Genomic DNA, 25,759 nt, shown 5'->3' with positions numbered 1-25,759 from the left:
CAGCACAAATATCTTCCAAATGTCATCCACAGGTGTCTTCCAGAGACACAGGGAAGTATATCAAACTGAGACAGAAAGAGTAAAATATGTCTCCTTTAACAATGAAAGAAGAATAGAACTGTAATACTTGCAGAGCTTAAATAAAAATGCACTCAAAATTACAAACATGTATTTTTTAATTTCCCTGAAACCACAAGGCCTCCTCTGAAGGCCTAGAAGGCCCTGAAGGGACAGGTTTGGTGTCTGAAGTTTGCTTCTTTAGTTTTGCACTACAGCTACGAGGCTAATATAGCCAAGTAATGAGAACTAATATCCAATTAGCATCATACAAACAGACTTGCTCATGTGCCTTTGGACACTGCATGACATACTGTTATCTACAAAAAAATACATTGACGGGTCAGGCTGTGAGACAGCTGCTGCTACTGTTTTTAACTCTGTGACATATGTTTGTCCATTTTTGTAGATACAGTCATACGGTGTCAGAAACTACATAAACGAGTCTGTTTGAGATTACTTACACTGATCAGGCATAACATTATGACCACCTCCTTGTTTCTATGCTCATTGTCCATTTTATCAGCTCCACTTACTATATAGGTGCACTTTGTAGTTCTACAGTTACAGACTGTAGTCCATCTGTTTCTCTGCATACTTTGTTAGCCCCCTTTTACCCTGTTCTTCAGTGGTCAGGACCCCCATGGACCCTCACAAAGCAGGTACTGTTTGGGTGGTGGATCATTCTCAGCACTGCAGTAACACTTATGTGGTGGTGGTGTGTTAATGTATGTTGCACTGGTACAAGTGGATCAGACAGCAGTGCTGCTATATAGTAAGTGGAGCTGATAAAATGTACAATTAGCGTAGAAACAAGGTCATAATGTTATGTCTGATCGGTGTAAAAGGGCACTCTAGCAAAAAAAGTATTTAGATGTTATTTATTTATGTTATGTTTTATAGTATTCTGTAATGCAGTATTGCTCCCTGTGGGCAGTCATGGGCTGGAGGTTAGGGAACCAGCCTTGTGACCGGAAGGTTGCTGGTTCGATCTCCTGAGCCGAGAGGACATGACTGTGCCCTTGAGCAAGACACCTAACCCCAACTCCTCCGCGGGCGCCATGGATAAAGCTGCCCACCACTCTGGTCACTGCCCGGTTGGGTAAAATGCAGATGGATCTAATTCCTCTGTGTGAAAGCTGTGCAACAGTTGGCCAATGGTTCTGAATTCTTATTCAGCCTCATCAGTTTGACTGAATTCACAATTTTATTAAAATTTTCATGTTTTCACAAATCAGCAGTCACTTATTACAGTACCCAGCATGCATTATGCAAACACTTCACGCAATCATTGGGAATATCTATAGCGCTCAACACATTCTGACTGCTAGCTACTGATCTAGAGACTAATAAATGCATCTGTGGTACTAGTCAGCATCAGTGATAATAGCAGTAACATTTTTCTTTGTGAAAGGAACAAGGCTAAGCGGGAAACTGAGTAGACTGGGAAACAAGAATTCTGTACTGATGGTGATTCAGATGGCACTGGTTTACTGAGGCATGGCAGAATGTGCAGGTCACGTTCTGCTGGCTGGCTTTCATCACCGTCACTGGAATATTGTACTACAACTCTGCTCCACTGTCTGTGGCCCAAACGACGGCGCACAAAGCAAGACGCAGACAGCAGTGCCCAGAGATATAGAGCGTGTAAATGGGGGCTGACGTGCCAACACTGCCGATGGCTGCGGCTGGCATCTCTCTCTCTCTCTCTCTCTCTCTCTCTCTCTCTGTCTCTCTCCCTCTCTCTCTCTCTCTCCCTCTCCTGCCCTTAATGCTCTCTTTGGCTTGCTTTCCTTTCACTTTTCCTGTCTCTCTGCATCTCTCTCCTCCTCTCTCACTCTGCTGCCCTTCCTTTCTCTCCATCCCCCCTTCTCTCTCACCACTCCCTCAGCCCAGAGTGGGAATCGCTTATTTCCAGGTCAAAGCAGTGACGTGCAGGCTCAAACTCCAGCCTGCATCTATCTAGCAGCCAGTTAGATTGGGGATGCATCTGATTTAAACACACACACACACACACACACACACACACACACACACACACACACATACAAACACACACAATTTCTGACAAATAGTCACATATGGGACTGGGCAGGATGGCATGGTAGTAATAATTCCATGATCACCCATTTTGTCATTATATGAACCAAACCATACCTGAGGTCCCAATTTGGTTATCCTTCCAGCTGTGCCAATCCAGAAACTGCCAAAAAATGACATCTTGGGGAGTGAAATTATATCAAATCTTGTTAATATATATCTCTCAAAAATGTTAATATTGTTAACAACTTATTATAGGATTATTTAACTTAGCATACTTTTTAAAAACAAGCAAAATGATATGCCAATACAATGAGATACACTGTATGGACAAAAGTATTGGGGCCCCCCCTCCTAATTATTGAGTTCAGGTGTTTCAGCCAAACTCATTGCTAATAGGTGTATAAAATTAAGCACACAGCCTTGCAGTCTTATTTTAAACATGGCAGGGGTGAATGGATACTTCCCATTGGATTCTGCCTCTGCCACAAGTCAGTTTGGGAAGTTTCTGTCCTGCTAGATCTGCCCCAGACAACTGTAAGTGCTATTATTGTGAAATGGAAGCGTCTAGGAGCAACAACAGCTCAGCCATGATATGGTAGATCACGCAAACTCAGAGTGAGGCTGCAGAGTGTTGAAGTCTATCCTCTGCTGAATCACTCACTGAAGAGTTCCAAACTGCCTCTGGAAGCAACAGCAGCTAAAGAACTGCACATCAGGAACTTCACGAAATGGGTTTCCATGGCTGAGCAGCTGCACATAAGCTTCCACTGGACTCTGAAGCAGTGGAAACGTATTCTGTGGAGTCTGATGGACAAGTCTGGGTTTGGCGAATGCCAGGAGAACATTACCTGCCTGACTTCTTTGTGCCAGCTGTAAAGTTTGGTGGAGGAGGGATGATGCAATGGGGTTGTTTTTCAGGGGTTGGTCTAGAACCCTCAGTTCCAGTGAAGGGAAATCTTAATGCTTCAGCACCAAGACATTTTGGACAATTCTACACTTCCAACTTTGTGTGAACAGTTTGGGGAAGAACCTTTTCTGTTCCAGCATGACTGAGCCCCAGAGCACAAAGCAGCTCCATAAAGGCCTGACTGGGTGAGTTTGGTGTGGAAGAACTTGACTGGCCCTCACAGAGCCCTGACCTCAACCCCATCAAACACCTTTGGGATGAACTAGAATGGAGATTGTGAGCCAGGCCCTCTCGTCCAACATCAGCGTCTGACCTCACAAATGCTCTTCTGGATGAATGGACAAAGATTCCCACAGACTCTCTCCAAAATCTTGTAGAAAGCTTCTCAGAAGAGTGGAAGCTGTTCGAGCTGCAAAGGGGGACCGACTCCATATTAATGCCTATGGATTTAGAATGGGATTCATAAAAGCTCCTGTAGGTATAATGTGTAGGTGTCCCAATACTTCTGTCCATAGAGTGTGGTTCTACTTGATAAGTAAAAAATGTCTAGAAATACATTACATAATCTTATAATAAGCTTACACTTACAACAATTTCAACATTAGACATATCGACTAAATTTAAGGTAATTTCACTTGCCATTATATTATTTTTTCAGGCAGTCTTGCAGAGCAGATGTAATCTTGTAGCAAGAACATCAAGTTAATTCATGTGTTGCTTTTTCGCAAGTGAGTCCCCCACACACACATTTTCAGTATACCGGTCAGATCAGGGCCATGCTTTTACACTTTTTTGAAAGTTGCAGCTGTGCATTTGAATATCAATTTTTATAAACGAGTTTCTCCTTGAAACTGACAATCTGCTCAGAAATTCACTTCATTTTTAAAACCAGACTCCACCCACATTAATTCTTTCACTCAACTGACTCTGAACTTTCTAAATCGTTTCTTTTGTGGTCATCATTGTTATCTGGTTCTGTTTTACTAACAGCACTGACACTGAGATTAATCCATATTTTGATAATCCCTTGTATAGATACTGATACATATGACAGCGTTTTAGGACCACTGTTAAAAAAAATAGCAGACTTAAAGAAGAAAGTCATCATATTTGGAGGATAAAGTGGGCTAACTGTAGGGGGGGCGCCATAACGCGTTGGGGTCTCGGTTGCTGTACTGGCACCGGAGCTCCACTCACTCCTGTCTCTCTGTGGATCATTTTGATCATCATTCTCACTGTCTGTGAAACTTCATGCCCTCTTTGAATTGGGGGAGATGTAGCCCCCGATAGCCGTGTAGACGACCCTGCCTGAGATTCTCCTTCAACAACACAGACAGACAGTTTCCTCCGAGTCCGTCTGGCTCTTTATTCTAGATAAACACAGTTTCCTGCTCAGCCGTTTCAGCCGGTTCTTACACTAGTAACAGGCTGGTGCTGATGTGCAGGAGAGACAGGGAGACTGAGTGTTTCTTTATGGGTGAATCGATATGAAAGTAGAACTCCACCAACTCACCGCCCCTCATTTAACACGAGGAGGTGCTGCCTTCCCTTTGTAAAGCCTTTGGCCACAATATTGCGACCTTTCCTGGTATTACTGCCACTTTAATGTTGTAATTCTATGACTTTTTTTTTCTCAAAATATTACAACTTTTTTTTCCGAAATATTATGACTTTATTCTCGAAGTCTACTATTTTTATTTTTATTAACCGTGGCCCTAAAACACCGTCATAGATGCAACTGTATACCCATCACAAGACATGATTTCTTAACACCAGACTTCACCAGTTAGCTTTTATCAAAACCACACAGGCACTTATGTCTATCCGTCTCATCCATGGTCACTGTTTTGGAATGGAACCTTTACAACCAGCAACATGATATGATCTATTTATAATTTTAAAATCTTTTATATAATAATATTAAATATATAGTTTAACTCAAACACTTAGGTTAATGTTAGATGCTAGTGGGTGGGGGGGCATACCTTGAGAGTAGCATAATAATCAGAGACATGGCATAATAGCGAATAAACAAACAAGGTATATTGTCAGTATTTAATTAATTGAAAGGGGTGGGGGGGGGCATTACTTACATCCTACTTACACCAGTATGACCACCACACAACCTTCAGAGAACACGCCTACACTCACGAGTCTGTTGTACAATGGAAAATGAACACAGATACTCCACCAGGGATACCAATAGATCTGAGTTTGGATTCAAACTGTACTGGAATGCCATTTCAGGCGTCACATTACATCCAAAATTGTTATCTAATACTAAATAAACAAGGCCTGGAGTCAGACTGCTTTCAGGACACGGTGCAGACCAACCCACCCTGACCTGTCTTGTCATATCAGTATCATTCATTTACTGAGTGCCTTCATTACATTTAAAAACGTACAGCGTTCGTACAGCATATGTTGAAAAACAGTTCCTTCCAAGCCAAAAGTTTTTGGACAATCGTCTTATGCCATCATCATCATACAAGTATCCTAGCAAACACTTGGGAATGGCCTTGCAACACTTTAGCAACCACCTAGCAATACCTTAGCAACCTTGCACTACTACTTTATTTGCTATCATGCCAAGCTGGTCAACTAGTGATAAAATGAAAACTGGAAAAATGTTTTTTGCCTCTGTTCATCATTTTTTATGATTCAGGTACGAAAGTAATGCAGTCTGTCATCCAGCACCAGATTCATTCCACCATGACAAATTTATTGCCTGCTTTCTATCCACATATGAGACTCATTAGCTGATATATTACACTCGGCAAAACAACTTAAGGAGTGGGACGCTTATTTGGCCAACTAAATTACGACAAATATAGACTTGGTTGTGTCATTTACAGTGAGCATGTTCTCGTGTTTATATGTGTGGGAGATGAGGAGCGCTGGCCAACGTCATGTTGTTAGCCCACAGTAATTGGCCCAAAACATTACTGGCCCACTGGGAAATCTCCCTACCCCACCAATTACCCACTGAAATATAGTCTCTCAATCATGCACACTCACATTAGCACAGTTATCAATACACAGCCACTGTATGAAAGGGGAATTCCACCAATGTTTTCAAAATTTCTGCATAATTAAATGGTTGAGATTCAAACTGACCATGTGCTCAGAAATTCACTTCATTTTTAAAATCAGACTCCACCCACATTAATTCTTTCATCCAACCGACTCTGAACTTTCTAATTCGTTTCTTTTGTGGTCATCATTTGCACTGCTAATGCTAATTTCTGCATAATTAAATGGTTGAGATTCAGAATGGTTTGATGTGAAAGACTCCATCCTAGAGAAATGTATCAAATAAGAATTGCTCACAGTGGTAGTGATGGGAACCAGACGTCAGAAGAGTTTAATGCCTCTAAAATCTACCTCACAGAAAGTTACATGAAATGCCTTTTTGGAGACAAAATTTTGGCCTAAAATGTATTTTTTTATACGTTCATGCTGAAAAGGTACATACAGGGCATCATACCGCAAAATGTTACTAAAAGAAAATGTTTTTTTTCCAAATTTACTGTTTTACAATTATCAACATTTCATATAAAACTCACAAGACATGAAGATTCACTGGTCATTTTGGATTGTAAATAAATTAGATGCATCTGTGTTGTCACAGCCCTGATTCCCACTAGAAGATTGTAAATCAGTCAGTAAGTTTCTCTACAGCGAACTATTTGACATCAAAACACTCTGAATGACTACATTGTTTTAATTGAGCAGACATTTTGAAAAATTGGTGGACTTCCCCTACAAATCATATGCTTTTTATCTAATACCACACTCTCAAACATGCATGCACATGAAGCTGAATTCACATCGGACTGACTACTTAGTGTTCAATAAGCGCCTAAGCATCATTTTGATGAGGATAGCAGAAATAAGGGGGTGGGATAGAAGTATGGGGAGGGGGGGTGTGTGTGTGGTGGGAGGGAGGATTAAGACATCAGAAGGTAGAAATTCCACTCAGCCAGACTGAAGCCTCGTCCCAAAGGACAGAAGAGAGAATAATCCCTCTACAGATAGAGGAGCTGTACTTTTACCACCCACAGAGCGGCAGGCAGGGTCTCTCACACACACACACACACACACACACACACACACACACACACACACACTCGGCAAAGTCAGCATCTCACACAGCCTCACTCGGCTTCTAGCTGAGGGTGCTTAAAGTGCTGATTTAGAACCAGCCTCTTTAGAACCATCTAATCTTTAAAAGAACACAAAATTGGTCTCAAAACAAAAAAACAGCCAAAGTCATTTAAGAAAAACACCCCTTCCTCTTTCCCAGCAGTCCTGCCCTTCACTGTCCTCCATGCCAGACGGTAGGCATCCAACACGGGTCAAGAGGGGTCATGATCAGTGGTGTAGCTGCCAGTGGTGCAGGCAGAGCAAATATCACTGGGTCTCATAGCGTGGGGGGAGGTCCATGGCCACCAAGCCCTGTAATGTATTAACCCTTGTGTGGTGTTCAGGTCTGTGGGACCCATTTTCAATGTTTACCAAAAGAAAAAATGATGTGATTTATTATTATTTCAGCCTCAGATTCTTGGTCTTTGCTCATTTTCTGTGAAGAACATATAAAATAACCCATTTTCAGTGTCTTCACTCTGTTCACCCCCCACACATTTATATTACACATGTGGTGTTGGGTGAACCTGCGGGGAGTAAAAGTGTGGAGGTGCTGTGTCCTTCACTCTGTTCTCCTCCTACATGGCCTGCTGTTAGTGTGTGTGTGTGTGAGGGTGGACAACATGGACAGGCTGCTGACTGGCTATAGCTGCTAAAGGAGAACCCTACACTGGACACTTGTGATATTTGAAACATCTGGTATTTTTACATAAATTGTTATGGCTGTATTGATTTAATAAACAATAATGTGGTGGGTCCAGCAGACCACTGAGTAACAAACACATCAGCACCACACAAGGGTTAGCTGAACCCTTTATATGACTTATTTCATGCAATTTCACACCCATAACTTATGGGAAGCTACGAGAACATGCAAAAGTCAGAGACCACCATTCATTTATTTAATTGGAAATTAACAGCTGTTAAGTACAAGTTATTCATTTTTCATCACAAAAATGCAGAAAACATGCAGATCTGTGCAAACGTTTTGGGTAACTGAGAAAATTAGATTTAAAACGCTATTTAAATGTGCTGGGTTAGTGCAAACATCATCCAACCAGCGAGAAATCTTTTCCCCGTTATGCTATGAATGGATGAGCTTGGCCTGAATGCTTTCACTGGCGTGGAGTGCATGAGGGCTCTTCATTTGTGGATAACTTCACTCCACTTATGTTAAGTAAATGTCTCTAACCGCCTCTTTTTATGCAGTCAAAGTGAAATCTGAACATGATCCAATCATTAAAATTGCATGTTATTGCGAAGTGTAAACAGGCCCAAAGATTTCTGGGAAACTGGGCAGTAAGCATTTTTTCGCTCAGGTAAACATCCACATTACATACATACATACATCATCTAAACCGCTTATCCTACTGGGTCGCGGTGGGGTGCTAGAGCCTATCCCAGCTGTCATTGGGCGGAAGGCAGGATACACCCTGGACCGGTCGCCAGTCCATCGCAGGGCAGACAGACAGACATACACAGTCACACACTCTCACACCTAGGGGCAATTTAGCACGTCCAATCAGCCTGACTGCATGTCTTTGGACTGTGGGAGGAAACCGGAGTACCCGGAGGAAACCCACACAGACACGGGGAGAACAGGCAAACTCCACACAGAAACGACCCTGGTCACCCGGCCAGGAATCAAACCCAGGCCATTCTTGCTGTGAGGCAACAGCGCTACCCACTGCGCCATCCACATTACAATAAATACAAAAAAACATTAATATAATAAGCACTGATTTAACCATTTCCAAACATCTCCTTGTGGAAGCCTCATGTTATTTGTAATCAGTACTTTATCATGTTAAATCAGTTGTACTGGTGATGCAATTTCACGAATCCATGCAACTGAAAAACATCCAAACTATGATCTTCCAACTAGCTCAAGCACTTTTCTGAAAAAAAAAAAAAGTAGTGGTTATGTACTATTGATTTTAATGATATGTGGTGTTTTTACAAGCACAAACACACTTATAGCCAAGATGGGGTGGCGATCTATTGTTCTGATGACACTCCAGTTTCTCTTTGACCTTCCTCTTATTATGCAAGTAGATTATCTTATATACACTGATCAGGCATAACATTATGACCACCTCTTTTTTTCTACACCCAGTTTTAAACACTGTGTCCACTCACTGTCCACTCTATTAGACACTCCTACCTTGTCAGTTCACCTTGTAGATTTAAAGAGACGATAGCTCATCTGCTGCTGCACAGTTTGTGTTGGTCATCCTCTAGTCCTTCATCAGTGGTCACAGGATGCTGCCCACAGGACGCTGTTGGCTGGATATTTTTGGTTGGTGGACTATTCTCAGTCCAGCAGTGACACTGAGGTGTTTAAAACTGCAGCAGCACTGCTGTGTCTGATCCACTCATACCAGCGCAACACACACAAGCACATCAGTGTTACTGCAGTGCTGAGAATGATCCACCACCCAAATAGTACCTGCTCTGTGAGGGTCCATGGGGGTCCTGACCACTGAAGAACAGGGTAAAAGGGGGCTAACAAAGTATGCAGAGAAACAGATGGACTACAGTCTGTAACTGTAGAACTACAAAGTGCACCTATATAGTAAGTGGAGCTGATAAAATGGACAATGAGCGTAGAAACAAGGAGGTGGTCATAATGTTATGCCTGATCGGTGTATAATCAGAAATAACTCTTGAAAAATGGTTGTACTTGACTGGAATAATAATGTTCATTTTGACTGGAAATTCAATTATTGAAAGGTGGTCTCTGACTTTTGCACAGTACTGTATTTCATCCATTAGCCTACATTACAGCACTGACTAGGTGGAAACAAAGCAAAAGCAAATAAACAAGCAAATTATATGGTTACTTACTGAAGGTCATTTTTGTATAAGGGACATTTTTCATTTGCAGCGGAGAGCATATTATCCTAGTTACGGCACTGGAAGCCATTTGAAAGCAATGGCTACTTCGCTAAAATCCACCATCAGGCCTTCATAATCTTTTATTAAGCACCATTAAAATGCAGGGAAGGCAGACAGGCCTAAAAATAGGCCACGCATCCCTAAAAAAGCTTTGTCCCTGCAGGAAACTGCCAAAAATAAGGACAAGTACATTTTAGAAACCAAAAACACAGCTGGGTTTGAAAAAGCGTTGCTAAATCCCAGACTATATCAGAGTTTCTCTTCTTGCGCTCCCCACAGTGTAACGCACAGAAAGTGAAAGGTGTTCTTGTGAATTATTCAGAATTCATGCTGAAGATATAAGCAGTCCAAGAAACCCTGTACAGGGAAAAAAGAAGCACATAAACACTTCTCTGTATGTGGCCTGCTTTAAGATCAGAGCCTGGATGAGGTCCCGCATCACAGAACACAAACGCACAGAAAGGTATACGTAAAGCACTGCTGGGAAAACTGAATGCCAGACACTACAGTGCACAAACCTACTATACTGACAGCATTGCAGATCCAAATATCCTTGACAAACCTCTCCATCTCTCAGATATACACACTAATACCCTGGAAACCACACATACACACTTGTTGTTTATATAGTGTCAGGACATACGGGTCATGCATAGAGTTGTATGAAATGGTTTGAACACCGCTGGTCAAATTACATGTTCTATTAATTTTCTAAGTGAAACAACGTTAACACACCCTATAGAGGGACCAAACATAAATATGGCATTTTTCCGCAAATGTTACTAAAGCAATAAGCCATGAGAGGCTGTGGGTTACTGCGATTTCATCATGGAGAAGGATGTTCTTTCTCTAAAACTCCCTTCCCCGTGATAAATTCACAGTAACTCATGGCCTCGAGTGGCTTATTGCTTTTATGAAACGGCTGCCAACATAAAATATATTAAAATGCACAATGTGTTAGATAATTATTTAAGTTATTATTAATAATAACTGACATTAACCGACATAAAAGTATTCCGCCAAGAAATGTAGTTCCTTTAAAGTACAGTATTGTTGCTAAGCAACCATTGAATGAAGAGAAGAACGTTCGGTCGCCCATCACTGTAAACTGCAGACATTTCATGATTTTTTAAAACATTTTTTGTATAACAGTGAACATATGATAACACAGCACTGTTTAATGCAAATACTTCCAGTTTATAAGTACTACTTGGTCACCAAATTACCACTGCGAGTCTTCTGCCAGTCTGACGACGCCACTTTTCTCACACTGGGGCTGAATCTCAAACGGCTCCCTGCTTAGTGCACTACATAGGAGCTTAAATACTGACTCCTGCAGCCCAACAAAGCAAAATATTGCTAAAAATGGTCATTTGGGATTCATCCACATTCATACTCGACAAGCAGTCACTATTAGACAGAAGAAGCTAGAATTTCTAAACCTAATGTTACACAGCTCACTATTTAGCTAGGGAGTACGGAGCCGTTTGGGACTCAGCCTGGGTTTAATGCTGAAACACGGACATGTAAAGTGTGTAAAACATTCAGGTGACATTCTTTAGTCTTTTATACAGCCGTTTTTCAGTGAATCATGTTGTGAGTGCTTTAATTTAAGCCTGTGATATTAATGTTGGAGTTGTTTAGCATGTTTGCTATCTTTTAGCCTGTTGGCTAGCTGACCAGCTTCGAATGCAGCTCAGCCAATCAGATTTTAGGACCGGAACTATCTGCTTTACAATGCTCATTTTCTATTTATTTGCTTTAACATATTGGTCGAAAAATAAAATATGAAGTGTGCCATAACTTTGTTTTACACATTTTATGGTTTGGCACATGATGTTAAATTCCACAGGTATAAATAATAACTATGTAAAAAAATGTGCAGAGGTGCGTTCGGTGTTAGAGTGTGTTAGAAAATCCAAAGAAATGTAATTTTACCATGGGCATCTGAACTTGTCCAATTATGTATTGTATTCTGTACTAAGCAAGAGCCTAGAAATCTAATTAAAAGTGAAAAGTAAAACCACTGCAAAGCATAAGGACAAATATAATATAAACAAATACAAATGCAAATAAACATAAATGCAGTAAAACAAAACGAGACTTAAATAAAAAAAAGTTCATAAGAAAGCTGTTCCTGACATTTCAGTGAACTCCAGTCATTGCATGGATTTGTTAAATGCTATCACTTTTAGCATCTGATTCATTTTAATGGAGGATTGCTTAGTTTGGGGGTCGGCAACACGTGGCTCCGGAGCTGCATGTGGCTCTTTTACTGCCCTGTTGTGGCTCCACAGCAGAATTAGATTTGTAGGTAAAAGTAAAATAATCCTCCTTTACAGTAAAATAAAGCTCTGCTGATCGTTCAACACAGTTTAACAATAAATGGTCTTAAATGCTGGAGTTAATGTAGAACTGCTAATTCGCCAACCTTAGCACTAAAGGTTAGTGCACAGACTACTCACCATAGCAGCGCAGACAACAGTCTCGCCTAGCGAATAGCTAACGAAAAAGGCAAAGACAAAGATTTAAGATGAACATCAATCATTTTGAAATTTAGAGACAGACTTATTTGCATTTATAATCACTCCAGCTGGTTTTCTGATAAGTTTAATCTGCAACAATAAACTATTATACACTAAAAAGTCACTAAGCTGAAGTCAGCATCTTGTTTGCATTTTCCTGTTCCACCTTAAATGGTTGCAGTTACATTCTAGCACCATTTAAGGTGGAATAGGAAAATTCAAGCAAGCTGCTGGCGAATGAGAAGCGACTTCAGCCTAATAAAAATTGAATGTTGAGAGACATTTTACAAGAAACTATTTTACTTTTGTGGAAAAGTTTCCTGCTGGAGATGCGAGAAAAGCGATTATAGCTGAGATATAGCTTATAATCATCATAAAACTCGTTTCTAATATATTTTTAAGTTTACACTAGAACGTTAGCACACACTGAGACATATTCACAGCTTTGTGAATAAGTGGTTTAATTTTTGTTGAAAGGACAAAATGGCTCTTCCTATCAGTTGGGGCAGTCGTGGGCTGGAGGTTGGGGAACCAGCCTTGTGATGGGAAGGTCGCTGGTTTGATTCCCAGGGCTGACAGGACATGTCTCCTAGTATGTGTCACTAGTGTCTATGTAGGTGTTTCACTGCACAGATGGGTTAAATGCAGAGGTGAATTTCCCCCGTTGTGGGATTGATAAAGGGTAACTTAACTTATTTGGGTTGCCTTCCCCTGGCTTCACTGAAGCAGGTATGGGATGGTAACAGTAAATACTGAGCTTTTTTAAGGACAACTTTGAAAATGGTTAACTAGGGCTGTGATACATATTCAATAATACTTGATAAATTCAATAAATGAAATATTTGAAAATGATTAACAAATTCTAATAACCAACATTTATCACCTTTTATGTAATCATGCACTTTCTGTGGCATGTAGGAGTCTCCAGTCCCATCTAAATTTAGGTCTTAATCATAATCTTGTAATATTTCAAGAAAGGTTCATTCAAAAGTATAAATAAAAAGCTAAATAAATAAAAAGACTGAATAAAATAGTACTTTGAGATTCACTCGAAAGAGGCCCCGAATATTCTGTTGTAACTCCCATTAGGATGAAGCAGTCTGAGCCAAAAATTTGTAATGTGTATGTGTAATCGATTGCATTACAAGCGATGCTGGAAGTGATCTCTGTCTTCTGCCAGACACATTTCGACGCGGCGCTCCATGTTCCTGAATGTATCAGCAAGCATTAGACAGGTTAAACGTCACGACGACTGTCCGGTGCCTACCTCATTGGCCCGACGCAGGGGCTTCCTGGCTTGTTCGAAGCTCCATATACTGAGGAGCACATTGCACGTTGTTTCAGTCAGATTGCTTTATCCTAGCGAGAGTTATTACAGAATATTCGGGGCCTCTTTCGAGTGAATCTCCCTGTACAAAAGCGAATTAACAACATTACTGCTACTACTTACAATAATATTAGTAATAGTAAATAAAAAAAAATCAATTTCATTTAGTCATTAAAGTGAAACATCCTGAGCTTTTCTTATTCTTGTAGAAAATTCAAATATTGGAAATAATAATTGATAAAATATTAATAATGAAGATTGATCATAAAAATATTCTGTGCCTTAAATGCATCGTTCATTTCTATTGATTCTAATGTTATTACTGCTCATATAAAATGCTTTATAAACGTTCTAAACCTAATCCTAAACTTAACCTTAATCTTAAAAAAGAGATGTTTTTACCCTTTCAGGTGAAACTTGTAGGTTGTAGCACATGAGGACCATTGTTGTTGGTTCTGACATTGTAGGTCAAAATCCTGGAAAATGAACAAAACACACACACAGTCATACACATGTACACTTCAGATCACCTCTGTGCTCTGAATCGCAGAGCCGTAATGCCTCCAGGTGTTCAATTCTCTCCTCACACATCTCCATTCCAATTACCAGCCCTAATTACTGCCCAGGTCTGACGAGCTCCGAGACACACACCGTTTCCACCAGGGCCTGATAATGAAAAGCAATTACAAAAATAACAGCCGCGGTTCAGCAGAGGACGACCCCGGTGCCACCCGGATCCCGCCAGCACGCCACCCAGCACCACACTGATAATGACCAACACGCAACACTGTCCTCGTCACATTATGAACGATCTTAATTCGTCAAGGTTGTTGTTTGATGCTCACAGAGTCACGCAAAGAGTACTAAAACACACAACGATGTAAAAGTGTCTGTCCGAACCATCGGACAACACATACATGAACAGTGTGAGTGGCAGAGTGCAGGAGAAAGAGAGAGAGATGATGGGGTTCATGCTGGCAGTCTTGAAGTTTGAAGTCACCTAGATTTTATATCAAATCCAAAAGTACATAACATCCCTGCACCTTTGGTCTTATGATCCAGTCATATTTGCTTTTGCCAGTAAATTTTTCATGAGTGAAGTATTCACCGATCAGGCATAACATTATGACCACCTCCTTGTTTATATGCTCATTGTCCATTGTAAACACTGTGTCCACTCACTGTCCATTCTATTAGACACTCCTACCTTGTCAGTCCACCTTGTAGATGTAAAGTCAGAGACGATAGCTCATCTGCTGCTGCACAGTTTGTGTTGGTCATCCTCTAGTCCTTCATCAGTGGTCACAGGACGCTGCCCACAGGATGCTGTTGGCTGGATGTTTTTGGTTGGTGGACTATTCTCAGTCCAGCAGTGACACTGAGGTGTTTAAAAACTCCAGCAGCACTGCTGTGTCTGATCCACTCAGACCAGCGCAACACACACTAACACACCACCACCACATCAGTGTTACTGCAGTGCTGAGAATGATCCACTGCCCAAATAGTACCTGCTCTGTGAGGGTCCATGGGGGTCCTGACCACTGAAGAACAGGGTAAAAGGGGGCTAACAAAGTATCAGAGAAACAGATGGACTACAGTCTGTAACTGTAGAACTACAAAGATCTCCTATATAGTAAGTGGAGCTGGACTGACAAGGTAGGAGTGTCTAATAGAGTGGACAGTGAGTGGACACAGTGTTTAAAAACTCTAGCAGCACTGCTGTGTCTGATCCACTCGTACCAGCGCAACACACACTAACACACCACCACCACGTCAGTGTTACTGCAGTAACAGTAACTGTAGAACTACAAAGTGCACCTATACAGTAAGTGGAGCTGATAAAATGTATGGCGAGCGTAGAAACAAGGAGCTGTGATCTGTGTATTTCTCTCCACTGACGGATGAGAGCGCAACCACTCTGTTTGTGATGTAAACACGTGATTGTGAAAGTTATTTGTGGTGAGCTTAAATAATTGCGATCAGCACAAATACCTGCAATGAGGCGATTATATAATAATTGTGACAGGCCTATGTTCACCCCCTAAACTTAATTTAATTAAAGCGTAAATTAATGTGTGGCTGCTATGAAACTATGTCAGTTTTATAGTTAAGAGAGTGAGGAAATGAAATCTGGGCCCACAAACAGGTCCTTACACTCTACTGCAGGCTTTTAGCACTTAATTGAAAAGTAACAGTGAAAAACAAACATTTGTCAGAAAATAAAGCCAAGTCGCCCCCAAACCTTGGACAGGCAGAGTGGCCCTTGGTGGAGACGGAAGGAGATTAGGAGGCAGTCTCTTGTGTAAGAGGGGAATACAGGGGCCCATCCCCCGCGGCACCACACAAAGGCAGCAGAACACTTCACATCCCAGTGGAAGATCTCTCACACAAACATCAGGTCAGCTTCCTGTGACGGCACACACACATGAGATCATTCAGAAAAGCCAACTGCACTACACACTATATTTTGCCATAAATGAAGTCCAGAACCGGCTCATCTTACATTTAGTTGAACTGCTTCTCACTCGTAGCTCAGTGTAACAAGTTAAAGCATTTTGTTAAAGGTGCAACTTTTAATCCGTACCACATTTATGTTTGTACACTGTTAGAAATAAAGGTTCTGCACAGGTACATGTTCTGTTCATCAAGGTACAAACAGTGTCAATGTTCCCTCAAAGGTACAACAGCGGATTTAGCCTCCAATCGTGAACCTTAAATAAGTTTTTCCAGGTGAAAAGTTCGTATTTGTACCTTTTCATAACTGAATGTTTTAAAACAGAACAGTAAAATAAAGTCCTGGAGACGAGACGGGGTGTGTGGAGTCAGTACAGCTTAGAACATATCATTTCAGTGGATTATGGTTCAGTTATGTTCCCTGACTAAAGGTACTGAGATGACCCTTGAGGGTCCCACCCCAGTGACAAGAGGGGAACTGCCCCGGTGACAGTTCAGTACCTTTATTTCTGAGAGTGTAAGTATAAGAGAATCTGATGAAAAGCTACTGTTGTGCCTAAAGTCATGTTTTTGTGAAAAGAAAAAACATCCTTTACATTTTTGCAATATATTTTATTTGTTGACACTGAAGTGCACACTTGAGTCTGTGAACCGAGAACATAAATCTACTGTAAATGTAATTCTTTACATAACAAACTCTGCCATTATGAATTACATTATAAAGTCATTATAAAGTGTGGCCTAATAAATGAAAAATAAGTGAACACATCCTCTAAAGAGAAGACCCTTCTGCACATTTTAATGCACAATTACTTTTTATTTGCTGAATTTAACATATTGGGAAAAATAATAACATAAAATGTGGCCTGTGCAAAAGTTATGGCATATTTTATATTTTATGTTTTTTTTTTCATATGTTAAATTTGTAGAACTTGCAGAATTTAAGTGCGTTCTCTGTAGGGGAACGTCATTAGACTGGGGTGTTCAAACTTTTGCATATGACTGTAGCAAAGTGACACGAATCTACTGTCCCAATGTACTGATATGACACCCTGTTCTGTTTTATGTTATGAGGACCACAATAGAAACACACTTTAGGGCTTTACTGTTTGTGTCCTCTGTGATTTTAAAGCATGTAGTGCAGCATTATTTGGTAACACTTTACTGTAGGGGGCTGTTCATAAGACAACATGACACCTACATAAGCTTGCAATGGCAACTGACATAACCCTACACAACTGTTTATAAATGCTTATTCCAACAGGCGTCATCTGTCATAAAGGCTACTTTGGCTAACTTTGATGAACATTAGCAAACATAACCATTATAGCGAATGTTGCCTATTGGAATAAGTATTTATAAACATTTATAAACATTTACACTAATCAGTGGAGTGCTGGAGTTTTTAAACACCTCAGTGTCACTGCTGGACTGAGAATAGTCCACCAACCAAAAATATCCAGCCAACAGCGTCCTGTGGGCAGCGTCCTGTGATCACTGATGAAGGACTAGAGGATGACCAACACAAACTGTGCAGCAGCAGATGAGCTGTCGTCTCTGACTTTACATCTACAAGGTGGACTGACAAGGTAGGAGTGTCTAATAGAGTGGACAGTGAGTGGACACAGTATTTAAAACTCCAGCAGCACTGCTGTGTCTGATCCACTCAGACCAGCACAACACACACTAACACACCACCACCACGTCAGTGTTACTGCAGTGCTGAGAAAGACCCACCACCCAAATAGTACCTGCTCTGTGAGGGTCCATGGGGGGTCCTGACAACTGAAGAACAGGGTAAAAGGGGGCTAACAAAGTATGCAGAGAAACAGATGGACTACAGTCTGTAACTGTAGAACTACAAAGTGCACCTATATAGTAAGTGGAGCTGATAAAATGGACAATGAGCGTAGAAACAAGGAGGTGGTCATAATGATATGCCTGATAGGTGTACGCAGGGTTATGTCAGTTGTCATGACAAGCTTATGTAGGTGTCGTGTAGCCTTATGAACAGCAGTACAGTAAAGTGTTACCCATTATTTGCATATTAATCACCAAATAAATTCATTAATTCATTCCATAATCAGAAGTGCAAACTGCAAACTCAAAGCTGGGTATTGAATTATTTAATAAAATACCTGTAAATAACGAAGTAATATGAGTCTAATCTACAGCAAAAAAGGGTCAGCAGCATCTAAGGGTTACAACCCTTTAAAAGCAGGAAGGCCTCAAGCTGCTGCAGGCATTTGAAAAGAGTGGACCTTGAAACAGTGGGATTCACCTTAACAAAGTTTCCATCCTGAAAGTTCCTTCTCTTGCTCAGCGGGGAATGATTCGTGCTATTTTCCTCCCTCGGCCAGTTCCTCCAACAGCAAGCGGGTCATTTGCATTGACGCCGGAGTCCGAGCAGGATTTAAATAACTGCTATTCAAATCTGCTGTTAGTTGAGCTGCCGGTCTGCCAATCCTGCAGGACATGAATGGGGTACCATTATTGGGCAATACATTCATACAGAGACAGGCCTGCTAACAGCTGATCCAAGCGCTTTCTGACCTCATTATCTTTTTTAACATGTCTGAAAGGCCTTTTAAAACAAATTCCATTTCCTGTTTGACCTGTGGAAGGAATGCTTCACAAAGTCAAAGTCTCAGAGTCGTGCACATTTAGCAAGTGCACTTGGAATCTGTGTAAAGGTTTACGACCATGCTGGGTGTACAGGAGCATCCTCAAACTAAAGAGGGCACATCTGAGTGAATCCCTTTGATAACAGATCTGCCTTTCACACTACTGAAAAATGCTCTCTAGCCAAGCAGGAAGAATAGCTGAAAGTCATTCTCAAAAACAAGTTGAAGTAAAATTAGTACAAAACGACTTGATTAAAAGTAAAAAACAAAACAAAACAAAAAAAAAACTTCTTAGGTATTGAATTCTACGCTCTCAAAAATAAAGGTAGTAAACTGTCACTGGAGCAGTGCCCCTCCTGTCACTGGGGTGGGACCCTCAAGGGTACATCTCAGTACCTTTAATCAGGGAACGTAATTGTACCATAAGTTGTACTGACTCCACACACCCCGTCTCGTCTCCAGGCTTTTTATTTTATTGTTCTGTTTCAAAACATTAGAAACAGTGAGAACATTCAAAAGGTGCAGATACGTACTTTGCACCTGGAAAAAAAAAAAACTATTTAAGATTCACAACAGCATCTTAAAACTACTGTTGTACCTTTGAAGGAACAATTACATTGTTTGTACCTTGACAAATGAAACATGTACCTGCACAGAACCTTTATTTCTAACAGTGTATCTAGAATAGCAAATGATGGCACTATTGTTACACATTCGTTTCTTTTTGGAATCCTTTTGGTGTGAAATACAGGGTGATTTAAAAAGATTTAAACGATTTCAAAGCGCCATATTTTTACAACCGTGAGGCGCCTAGGAACCAATCACAATCCAATTGAAAGAGGGGGTCATAGAGTTTCTGACGGTCAGTGGAAGATGGCTCCCTTCAGTCTGAGAGGAGATGAGACCCCTGAGCAGAAAGCGTTCTGCGTTCTCCACTTCAATAAGAGAGAATCAGTCATAACTGTGCAGTGTGATTTTCATTGGCAGTGAAGCTCCAACAGCTCAGAGTGTTCGGTGTTGGTTCCACAACACTGGATGATCTCCGAAATCGCACTGAAAGAGCCGTGAGTGCAGCGACACCCAACATGCTCAATCCAGTATGGGATGAATTTGACTATGGCGTTGATGATGTCTGTACAGCTGGAGGAGGTTCATATTGAGCACTTGTAAAATTCCATAATAAACTTTATGCTCATTTAAACCATTTACAGTTCACTGCATTGTTCTGTTATGATTTACAAGTGAAATGAATCATTTTGAAATCGGAAGAATCTTTTTGAATCACCTGTTTAATGCTAAAGCTCAAAAGTAAAAGGTCTGAGCACGAACAAACTGGCCCACGTGTTGTACCAACAGAACAGCATAAAATTCAGCCCAGAGAAAGGAATCACTAAGTGTGAACAGCTAAAGTGGAACTAAAAGTAAAGAGTAGATTACCTTCCTCACAGACGCACCTCGGTATAAGTAAATACAAATCTATCACATTCTTAAATGGGAGTTTTCAAAACGTTTGCATGATTCAGTGGTTGAGATGCAAACATCTCAAAAAGTCATTCAGAGTGGTTTGATGTGAAGTTTGTCATTGCAGAGAAGCAGATTTCTTTACAATGGTGGTGATAGGAACCGGGGGGTATTCCACAGAGCAGGATTTCACAGTCAGCCAGATAACTTAAGCCCAAAGATGAGATCTGTCCACTAGAAATGTCCCTCAACTCTTTTCCAATTGGACAATCCTCATCTTTGGGCTTAAGTGCTCTGGCTAAGTGAGAAATCCTGATTTGTTGAATCCGCTCCTGGAGTCGTAATGTCTGCAACACAAATATAGCCATTTTATTTAATATCCAAAACCACCGGTGAACCTACATGTGCCGTCAGAGTTGTTATATGTGATATTGAACATGGGAAAATAGCAGTAAATCTGGAAATAATGAGTTTTCATTTGGGACTGTTTTGCCTTACAGCGCCCTTCATGTATCTCTCCATCTCAAATGACTATTAAAAACATTTTTTAAGCCAAAATCTCTAAAAACTGTCATAAAACAATATCTTATCAGGCAGCATAATTGTAAGTACTTTGTGTAATAACATTCTGTGAGGGAGCTTTTAGTGGCATTAAACATTAAACAAACCAGACGTCTGGTTCACCACCACTGTGAGCAATTCTGACTCAGTAAGTTTCGGTAAGTACAACGTTGTTTACATCTTAACAATTGAATTATGCAGAAATTTTGGAAAATTGGTGGAATTCACCTTTCAGTAGACATAACTGAGTAAATGGAACTTACATTTGTGGACTGGGTGATCAGCAATGCCTCAACAGCAGAATGAAAACTTTATTAGCTGCACTGTTTTGACTGCTAAGAACAATGAACATCTCAGGATCGCATTTCACTAGTGGTTGGTATGATGTAGTGGGTAACACCTCTCCAATCCCCGGTTCAGTCCCCACCCTGGGCAAGCTCTCTACACTATACCAACAAGAGTCCTTGGGCAAGACTCCTAACCCTACCTTCACCTACCTGTGTAAAATGATCAAACTGTAAGTCAGTCTGGATAAGAGCGTCTACCAAATGCTGTAAATGTAATGTAAATGCCTTCTACAGACAAAAGCAAAAGCTGTTGATTAGCATGTCCAGTTCAGTGACTGATTGGCCGAGGTCAGATTGCACCAAGGTTCAGTTGCTGTCTGAATCTTTGCTAAATCCCTCTGGGGTCAAAGGCCAAACCCTGTAGTTACCGCCATGAGCCACTGACTCAGGAGCCCTACAGAAGCTACAAGTTGGTCTCCTTTGATACTATGCTAATGCTATAACATGACAGACGAGCCTAACATACTTTCAATCACATGTTAAGCTTTTATTACAAACGTAACTCTTCATCCAAACATCCAGACTTCTTGACAGCCACCTTAAAATGTTTCATTGTGAAATAAACTCTCGGCTTGCATTTGCGCTTCCTTTACTTTAAACAGCGTCCTAATCTAATAAAGCCAACATCAAGACCAGATGTTGCCAATTCCACTTGACCTGCATTTCACATATGTGACACGTGATATCAGGCACACACGAATGCAGACAGATATAGGTCAAATGGTACATATCATGGTTGTTCAGGATCAGACACTATTTATGTATTTATTTATTTATTTATTGTGGCTTTATTTTATATATAATGTTAGATATCTCGCTGTTGTCGGAACAAAACCTCGTATCTCCAAAATGGTAACTTTACAGGAGAAAAACATACTTTACTTTTAATGTAAGTCAATGGAACCAGACTTTTTTCCAAGTAATTTTGGGTCATTTTTGTTGGTCCATTCATCATTACATTTACACTCAATGTAAAGACCAACAGGCACTTTCACATTATGATAAAAACTAAAAAATGACAAAAATGGAGATACAAGATTTTGTTCTGACAACAGCGTTATATAGTTATATAACAATAGCACTAAGTCACTTAAGTCACTTTAAAATGTATATACTCTTCACAGATTATCCCTTGTTTAATATAAATACATTTGTACATAGCAACCCTTACATCCCTCCTGTCTCTATATTTTTGTATATTTTGTGTATATTTAATATGTTTGAGTATTTTCTTGTATTTTTATTTTTACTATGTTTACTTTCTTTAGAGTGATTATCTGACCCTCACCACAAGCAATTCAATGCATGAATGTCCTGACATGTTGTGCAAATGACAAATAAACTTGAAACTTGAACACATGGCAAACTCAAGACAAGAAAAGGAAATTGCAAGTTTATATATTCCATGAGTTTAGTCAAAGATTATTCTTATCAGAACAAAAGCTTCAAAATGTGAACTTTCAGGAGGAGGAAATAACTGGGAATAAAAGTGGAATCAAAGTTTCAATTCTTTTGCATAACTTAATAGCTGAGATGTAAACAAAATAATTTAGAGTACTCTGATGAGAGATGGTGTGCTGTAGAGAAATGTACTGACTCAGATTTCTTTAAAATGAAGGCGACAGAAACCAGGAGATGCAATACCTACAACACAAACATGGACAATTTATTTCCTGTCCAAAATGACTAGTGAGTCGGCAACTCAGACGCATGTTGACAACTTGGACTTGGATCATTGGACTTAACTGATTTGATACTTGATCTAAACACCAGCCTAAATACTGAAATAATGAAAAAAGGAAAAAAAACAAAACAACCTGAAACGGTTGGCTAGCATGTTGTTTGGAGTGTTTACTGGGGTAGTGCTTCAGTTCTGTCCTTCAGACTGAAGGTTTTTTACAATAAAAGGCTCGTTATGTAAATCTGCGTCGAATCTAATATGTTTAAAGTACGAGTTTACCTTTGTAGAAAGCAAGGCCTACAGCTGATAGTCAGACTAAACTAAAATCCTCTACTAAAGACTCGAGACTCAATTCCGTGAATATCTCTGCTGTCTTTTGAGTTTTTATATTGTTGATAATAGTAAAATAAACTTTATTTTGCTTTATAACGCCCTGCATGTACCTCTCCTCCATGAATGGAATATAAAGAAAAGTTTTAGGTCAAAAGGCTTCTGTCAAAACCTCTGTAAAACAATGAGTGTGTTTACATGAATTTAATAATCTGACAACTGTGGAAAATCACATTTTGTCAGTAATCTGATCAACATTTATATGCACTTGAGTAATCAGATAATGGGGAAACTTCAGGTCTACGTGAGTCAGACAGTAATCAGATTTCTGCTTTGCAACCAGCCAATAAACTCACAGAAGAAGTCGTAATGTAAACATAACGTAAAACTCAAACTTCATGACAGCTTTTTTTTAAACATCACGCCGCTTTACCTGAAAATATGAATATGAAGCATCATTTAGAGCATGAAGAATATTTAAATTCTTCTTCTGATGTTTGGTTTCAGCATCGCTCCAAAAGTGTTCTGCTGCGTCTCGCGGTGACGCTGCTTGCTTCTTTCTGGTACCACCGTCTGTTCTGTGCTTGTGCAGACTGAGAAAGAAATCAGAGTAAGAGTTTACATGCACTGAGAAATCTGATTACTGAGCTAAAATCCAGGCTCTTTATCAGATTTCTCGATCAGTGTTCTAGATCGGAGTATGATGTTTACTTGACCATTTGAATAATCGGATGTATACGCACTCAATGTCTAATGCATATCAAACAAACTGTTCATACCTGTTTTGATGTTAGTGTTCATAGTGTTCACGTTTTTGGACGGTCCCCAAAACCACTGGTGTAAACAAATTTGACTCATTTCACAAAAAAACATTTTTAATGCTTTTTTCATCGATTTAAACCCCGTACATGGCGAGAGTTCGCCGAATAGCTTAGCCAGTTTTCATTGAATTCTCTGTAGCTAGTGAATAATAAGCTGGGGTATGTAATAAACCTGGGATTTTAAAGGGTTAACAATAGAGTTTTTTTTTAATCTGTTGAATTTCCCTTTAATGTAAGTTTTTCTTTAATGTAAAGCTTTTTTCTGATATGATTTTGGACCATTTCTATTAATGTATTTGTTATGTTCACACAAAGTCCACAAAAAAGAACAGTTGCCATTTTAACATAAAAAAACAGAAACAATGGACTTAAATAGTAAGATCATTTTCTGCCCTTTGATTTTAAACAAACGTGGTCATATGGAAAGTGTGGAGCTGATCCTACATCAGCACTCGAGACTTTTTACAGCTGTGCAGCCTCAACTCCATTTACTCTGTGTGCTATAAACAGCCGGCTGAGCGGAGGAAAAAAACCCTCTCAGGCAGTAAAAGTTCCAGACTGCATTTCTCAGCTGGCTGCCCTCAGACACGCTCATATGCCACCTATTCAAAGGTTCCGGGCAAAATGGTCTACATGCCATGGGTGAAAGGTCAGGTCATGGGGGTCCAGTCATCTGTAGGAGAGCCCTGACCGACCCCGTAACTCACATCGTGGTGGCCATGCATGGCATCTCACCTCTGTGACCCAGACATCTAACATTGGCCCAAAAACATCCTCAGATTGCAAAAGGAGGTCTATGTGAAAGGAAGACTGGAAATGCCTTGAAAGGGTGTGGATCAGGTTTTGAATAGCATTGCTTTGCGTGTGCTGCACCTTTGAATGCATTGCACAGGAACACAATGTCAGTTATGCATTTATCAAGTACAACCAACCACATTGTACTAGTGTTGGGTGGAATGCACTTGCTTCATACCTTTAAACCTTCCGATATTACCACAGAATATGGTATTACTGGGGTGTAAAAGTATAAAAGCGACAAATTACATATAAGCATGTATCGCTGTTATCGGAAGAAAACCTTGTATCTCCAAAATGGTAACTTTACAGGAGAAGGAAAAAACCTACTTTACTTTTAATGTAGGTCAATGGAACCAGACATTTTTCCCAAGTCATTTTGGGTCATTTCTTTTGGTCCATTCTTCAGGAAATTTACATACAATGTAAAAGACAACAGGTATTTCCAAATTATGTGAAAAACTGAAAAACGGCAAAAATGGAGATACAAGGTTTTCTTCTTCAGACATATTGATTTATGATGTCTCTTCCTTTGAAGTCAAGCAACTGGCACTGAAGGGACAGAAAGCTGAAATGTGGAGTCAAAACAACTTAGAAAATATAATTTCAATGGATTCTAATATAATTGATGATGCTATGGGGTTGTTTGTCAGGGGTTGGCCTAGACCCCTTAGTTCCAGTGAAGGGAAATCTTAATGCTTCAGCACCAAGACATTTTGGACAATTTTATGCTTCCAACTTTGTGGGAACAGTTTGGGGAAGAACCTTTTCTGTTCCAGCAT

Source organism: Colossoma macropomum, unplaced genomic scaffold, assembly GCF_904425465.1.
Source record: "Colossoma macropomum unplaced genomic scaffold, Colossoma_macropomum, whole genome shotgun sequence".
In the NCBI taxonomy this organism is placed as follows: Eukaryota; Metazoa; Chordata; class Actinopteri; order Characiformes; family Serrasalmidae; genus Colossoma; species Colossoma macropomum.
The sequence above is the reverse complement of the archived record's forward strand: the minus strand, read 5'-3'. Positions refer to the sequence as shown.